The sequence below is a fragment of the Lissotriton vulgaris genome, chromosome 3_1 (assembly GCF_964263255.1).
Source record: "Lissotriton vulgaris chromosome 3_1, aLisVul1.2, whole genome shotgun sequence".
Lineage (NCBI taxonomy): Eukaryota > Metazoa > Chordata > Amphibia > Caudata > Salamandridae > Lissotriton > Lissotriton vulgaris.
This window is the reverse complement of record NC_141689.1, coordinates 1,481,426,700-1,481,433,017: the sequence shown is the minus strand read 5'-3', so window position 1 is coordinate 1,481,433,017 and position 6,318 is coordinate 1,481,426,700. Positions and strand designations below refer to the sequence as shown.

At 51.9% G+C, this 6,318-nt stretch overlaps 1 non-coding gene and 2 pseudogenes across 1 annotated transcript; all 3 read left to right on the top strand.

Annotated features, from left to right (window-relative positions):
- Window positions 1-2,831: 2,831 nt before the first annotated feature.
- On the top strand, window positions 2,832-3,498 carry LOC147728049 (18S ribosomal RNA; annotated as a pseudogene; the record flags this gene model as incomplete).
- A 947-nt stretch (window positions 3,499-4,445) lies between these two features.
- On the top strand, window positions 4,446-4,599 carry LOC147728048 (5.8S ribosomal RNA). Its single transcript, XR_015309600.1, has one exon. It is a non-coding gene; the product is annotated as a 5.8S ribosomal RNA (ribosomal RNA).
- Window positions 4,600-5,047: 448 nt separating this feature from the next.
- The window catches only part of LOC147728047 (28S ribosomal RNA), a 6,674-nt pseudogene continuing 5,403 nt past the window's right edge, over window positions 5,048-6,318 (top strand).

The window sequence follows — 6,318 nt, the reverse complement described above, 5'->3', positions numbered from 1 at the left end:
ACGTAAATGTAGTTGCACACAATCGTTTAAGAGTATTACTCCGCCGAATGTTATTAGTTTATTGAGCAGCCTCAGTACAGACGTGCGCTCGTGGAATGTGGAATATAGCTTTAAGCAGTAATCTTGGCCATACGCAAATGGAGGGGTAGTTTGTTGCACAAGACTAACTCAGAGACTTTCTATGTTGAACACTATAAGTTTACCATGCGTTCTTACCAAACACGTGCTCTTGATAAATGTTGAGTGCTGCTCAGCGCAATGCCACAAGCTGATTTAACTGTCTTACTAACGACATGCGCCTAAAAATCGCTTGAGACACTATAAAGCTATGTAGTACAGGTCTTGATCTATACAGACATGGGCAGATATAATTTTATATCATAAGCATGGTTTAAAAAATACCCATGTAGACACAAGGATAAGTGTCAACCCTCCAAATATACTATAACATAGAAACTCGAATAAAGTCTAAATCACTATTTTTAAAAGAATGAGTACTGTTGGATAATACGTGTTTAAAGTTAAAATGTAGACTGACTCCATTTCCTAAAATTAGGTAACCTTGCAAGAAGGAATATCCCCACATTTTCCTATATTGGTACAAAGTGAAGAAACCCTGAAGACGAAAAGAAAACCCGTCTTCGAGTATCATACAGGGACCTCATACAGGACTTGAAAGGTATGTTTGGAACCTGGTTTTGCTAATAATAGGGACGTATCAAGTTTATAGAATACAGAGACAAATGAATATAATGTTCTCTTTTAGGTCAAATCCAAGCAAATAACCACAAGTGATCTGCGCAGATTTAAAGTCGCAAGAATTAAATTAGACACAGGAGATATTATTCTCCTCGTTTTAAGTAAGTGTAAAAAAAAAAACACTCACTTTCGCGACCTGGAACTTTAACCTGGGTTATACAATTAATTAGTGTCTCCTCTTTATCTATACAACTGAGGTTTGCTATCAACTACAAAGAGGACCTACTGTTAACCAATTCTCAAGGGTGCGGAATCTTAAAGATATAAGATCAATGACAATACACTCCAAGTAAGATTGTCTCCCTATTAAGACATAGTGACACGGGGGTAATCATGCACATTAGTGGATAAAATGCACTTTGCTCTCACCCAATTATATGATACTAATTGTATGTATTTGTTTTTAGAATGAAGAACTATTGTTTTTAAGTAAAAGTTTGTCCTGAAGAAGGTGTTAAAACAGCACAAAGCACCGAAACGCGTCGACAAAGGACTTTCTTCCATCATTTTATATTTGATGTTATGATGTTATTATGTTTTAATGTGTAAATTTTACTCTGTATTGATTATTTTTAATTTGAGTCAGAACCACTAGAGGAATCACTATGTTTTTTTAGAAAAATGTTATGGAATAAATGAATTCAAATGTTTTAACCTAATCAAAATAAAAGAATCTGAGAGACAAAAGCAACTCTAGTTTTGTGCAGATATAATTAATCGTGTCACTATTGAACACCAAAAAGTGATATTAGTGTGTAGGCCTTCTGGTCACAAATAAAAAGTGAGTAACACAGAAAGGGATTCTTTTTGATACTGTTTAATACCCAGTCCTTTCTGGTATTCTGGGAAACTCTCTTTTTTGAAAGTGGTTCTCTGCTGTGGACCAGATGGTCTATGCCTGGGCCACACCTCCCTAGGCTTATGGGGCTCCCTCCTCCAGGGCCAACCGCATGGCCGAGTGCCAGGGACGGGCTCCATGGGTCCCGGGCAGTCCTCCCACGAGCGGTCCCTCCCTGTGTCCCCGGTAGGGACTGGCGGCTGCGGAGCTGCCTGCTCCCCTCGCACTGGGAGCCCCTTTTCTCGCCCGTGGGTGGGGGAGGGACTCCCAGGGCGAGTGCCTGGCAATGTTTTTGGGTGACTCTAGGTAACCTCAGGTCGATCGCACGTCCCTGTGACGGCGATGATACATTCAGATGTCTGCCCTATCAACTTTTAATGGTACTTTCTGTGCCTACCATGGTGACCATGGGTAACAGGGAATCAGGGTTCGATTCCGGACAGGGAGCCTGAGAAATGGCTACCACATCCAAGGAAGGCAGCAGACGCGCAAATTACCCACTCCCGACTCGGGGGGGAAGTGACGAAAAATAACAATACAGGACTCTTTCGAGGCCCTGTAATTGGAATGAGTACACTTTAAATCTTGTTGCTGTACTTTGTCAGAAGCGCTTTGAGACCTGTCGGTGAGTTGGCGCGATACAAAACCCAGTTACAAATTACAAATTACAAATTTAACGAGGATCCATTGGAGGGCAAGTCTGGTGTCAGCAGCCGCAGTAATTCCAGCTCCAATAGCGTATATTAAAGTTGCTGCAGTTAAAAAGCTCGTAGTTGGATCTTGGGATCGAGCTGGCGGTCCGCCATGAGGCGAGCTTCCGCCTGTCCCAGCCCCTGCATCTCGACTCCCCCTTGATGCTCTTGACTGAGTGTCCTGGGGGTCCGAAGCGTTTACTTTGAAAAAATTAGAGTGTTCAAAGCAGGCCGGTCACCTGAATACTTCAGCTAGGAATAATAGAATAGAACTCTGGTTCTATTTTGTTGGTTTTCGGAACCGGGGCCGGGGGCATTCGTATTGTGCCACTAGAGGTGAAATTCCTGGACCGGCGCAAGACGAACCAAAGCGAAAGCATTTGCCAAGAATGTTTTCAATAATCAAGAACGAAAGTCGGAGGTTCGAAGACGATCAGATACCTTCAGAGTTCCAACCATAAACGATGCCGACTAGCGATCCAGCTGCGTTATTCTCCGGACCCGCCGAGCAGCTTCTGGAAAACCAAAGTCTTTGGGTTCCAGGGGGAGTATGGTTGCAAAGCTGAAACTTAAAGCAATTGACAGAAGGGCACCACCAGAAGTGGAGCCTGCTGCTTAATTTGACTCAACACGGGAAACCTCCCCCGGCCCGTACATGGAAAGGATTGACAGATTGATAGCTCTTTTTCGATTCTGTGGGTGTTGGTGCATGGCCGTTCTTAGTTGGTGGAGCGATTTGTCTAGTTAATTCCAATAACGAACGAGACTCCTCCATGCTAACTAGTTACTCGACCCCCAGCGGTCGGCGTCTAACTTCTTAGAGGGACAAGTGGCTTTTAGCCACACGAGATCGAGCAATAACAGGTCTGTGATGCCCTTAGATGTCCGGGGCTGCACGCACACTACAGTGAATGGATCAGCGTGTGTCTACCCTTCGCCGACGTTCATGATAGGGATTGGGGAGTGCAATTATTTCCCATGAACAAGGAATTCCCAGTAAGTGCGGGTTATAAGCTCATGTTGATTAAGTCCCTGCCCTTTGTACACACCGCCCGGCGCTACTACCGATTGGATCGTTTAGTGAGGTCCTTGGATAGGCCCTGCTGGGGTCGGCAACGGCCTTGGCGGAGCACTGAGAAGACGATCAAACTTGACTATCTAGAGGAAGTAAAAGTTGTAACAAGGTTTCCGTAGGTGAACCTGCGGAAGGATCATTAAGGGCAGAGCAGCCCGAGTGACCGACGGTGCCAGCCTGAAGCCCTCGGCCGCCTCCTGAAAGCACACACCGTAGGCACAGGGCCCAGCCATGCCCTGGCGCGCCCCGGCCGGTCAAGCGGTTTGCAGCCACATGGGGTGCTTGGGTGAAGACCGGGACTTTGGAGGGCCTCTTCCCCCGAAGGGAGGGCCTGACCAATGTGTGAGGGACCCGGGATGGGAGCGGCCCCTGTTCCCTGCGGTGCTTTGAGACAGAACCCAAGTGCACCCGGCATGACATCCCCTCTGGTGGGGGGAAACTGAATGGCAGTGCATCCCCAGCTGGTACCACCCCTCCCTTGAAAGGCCCTGGCGCCGGCTGGGCCCTCCCACGCCCGAGTCCCGGTCCTGCCCGACCGGGTTCTGGGCTACCGGGGAGTGGCCTTTCTCGCGCGGCAGGGCGGACTGGAAGAGACGGGGCCAAGGGCCTATGAGGGGACCTTGGCTCCTCTCGGTGGGAGGCGTGTGGGATGGGGAGCCACCTGGCTCTTCTCTACCTGCGCCTCCGACCCAGAGGAGGATGGTGGTGGGCTAATTACCAGCCCACTTGCATGGCTCGGGCCACCCGGCAATGGACGGCTGACGTGCAGGCAGAGCGACCATCCCTCGTTGCCAGATACCCGGTTTGACCCGGTCCTGTGTGGCCGGGCTGAGGGGTTTGAAGTCTCGGCGGCTGCGGGGCTGCCTGCTCCCGTTGCACTGAAAGCCCCCTTCCTCGCCTGTGGGTGGGGGGACTCCCAGGCCAAGCCACCCAACGGTGCAGTTTGACTCCCAGAGGGGAAGCCTTGAACAGAGAGCCCGGGTCGTCTTGCCGCGCCGGTGACGGACGGACGGACGGCGTCACCTTCCTCCAGCCTCTCCTGCCCTCGCAGGTGGGTGAACGTTTTCAAAAAGTTGCCTGTGACTCTTGGCTGTGGATCACTCCGCTCGCGCGTCGATGAAGAACGCAGCTGACTGCGAGAATTAGTGTGAATTGCAGGACACATTGATCATCGACACTTTGATTGCACCTTGCGGCCCCGGGTTCCTCCCGGGGCTACGCCTGTCTGAGGGTCACACGATCGTCAATCGCCCTAGGGCTTCCCCGGTATGCGGCTGTGGCCATCGCAGGGTTAGCTCCACTTCCCCTTCATCTCCCCACAAGGTCAGACCCCCCGATCGCCCGTGGCAGGGTCCCTTGCCGGGTCCTGCCATGGAGGTATGCTGCCGGTGCGCCTGGCCCCCGAGAAAGGGGCCTGGTGACCGGTCCACCTCTGGACCCATCCTGGGGCGCCTGGCTGCGTGCCGCACGTGGCTGTCTGTGGGGTCCACCTGGCTGCCCGTACACACGCACCTCAGGCACCCACCTCTGTGGCTGGCTTCCCAGGGAGGGTGAAACTCTTCCAGATGCGATCCGGGGAAAGAGGGCGCGCGCTGTCGGGACGCCAGGCCCCCCTGCTCCGGCAGGGGGGGCCTGGCTTTCCCCGGAACACCCTTTGACGCTCGGGCATCATTCTTCCGACTACGACCTCAGATCAGAAATGGCGACCTGCTGAATTTAAGCATATTTATAAGCGGAGGAAAAGAAACTAACCAGGATTCCCCCAGTAACGGCGAGTGCAGAGGGAAGAGCCCAGTGCCAAATCCCCACCCGGCGGCGGGAGTGGGAAATGTGGCGTACAGAAGACCTACTCCACGGCGTCGCTCAGGGGGCCCAAGTCCTTCTGATCGCGGACGATGTTAGGCCGGTAGCAGCCTCGGCGCGCCGGGATCCGGTCTTCTCTGAGTCGGGTTGCTTGGGAATGCAGCCCAAAGCGGGTGGTATGCTAACTCCATTTAAGGCTAAATACGGGCGCGAGATCGATAGCCAACAAGTACCGTAAGGGAAAGTTGAAAAGAACTTTGAAGAGAGAGTTCAAGAGGGCGTGAAACCGTTGAGAGGTAAACGGGTGTGGTCCATGTAGTCTGCCCGGAGGATTCAACACAGCGGGAAGGTCGGTGGCCCGGGAGTTCCGGATCCCCTCTGCGGGACCGGGGCCCGGGACCTACCCAGCCCGCGCAGAGCACATTTCCTCCACTGCAGTGCGCGCGACCGGCTCCGGGTCGGCTGAGAAGGCTTCGGGGTGACAGGTGGCCCTCCGCTCCGGCGGAGAGTGTTACAGCCCCCCTGTTTTGTTTGTAATACCGCCATAAGTGCGCTGGGGATGCTCAGACGTGGGTCCCAGGCACTCCACATCACTGGAGTCAAGCTAGCCGGGCTGATGAGAGGTGTTACCTCGAAACCGGTCCGGTCCTCGGATGCTTGATTCCGTTCTGGGAAGGACATGGCTTTTGTAGTTCGGACTGGACTGTTCCCATGGGGCACAGGGTCAGAGCTGATTTGCATATCGCCATTGTCTAACCCAGGGTGGTGTGGAGTGCAAAAAAACGATGGATTTGGGCCCAGATCTTTTGACTGGGGTGAATGTGTGACATTGATCCACATTCGGTCCATCACCTGTTTTGTTTGCAATACCGCCATAAGTGCGCTGGGGATGCTCAGACGTGGGTCCCAGGCACTCCACACCACTGGAGTCAAGCTAGCCGGGCTGATGAGAGGTGTTACCTCGAAACCGGTCCGGTCCTCGGTTGCTTGATTCCGTTCTGGGAAGGACATGGCTTTTGTAGTTCGGACTGGACTGTTCCCATGGGGCACAGGGTCAGAGCTGATTTGCATATCGCCATTGTCTAACCCAGGGTGGTGTGGAGTGCAAAAAAACGATGGATTTGGGCCCAGATCTTTTGACTGGGGTGAAT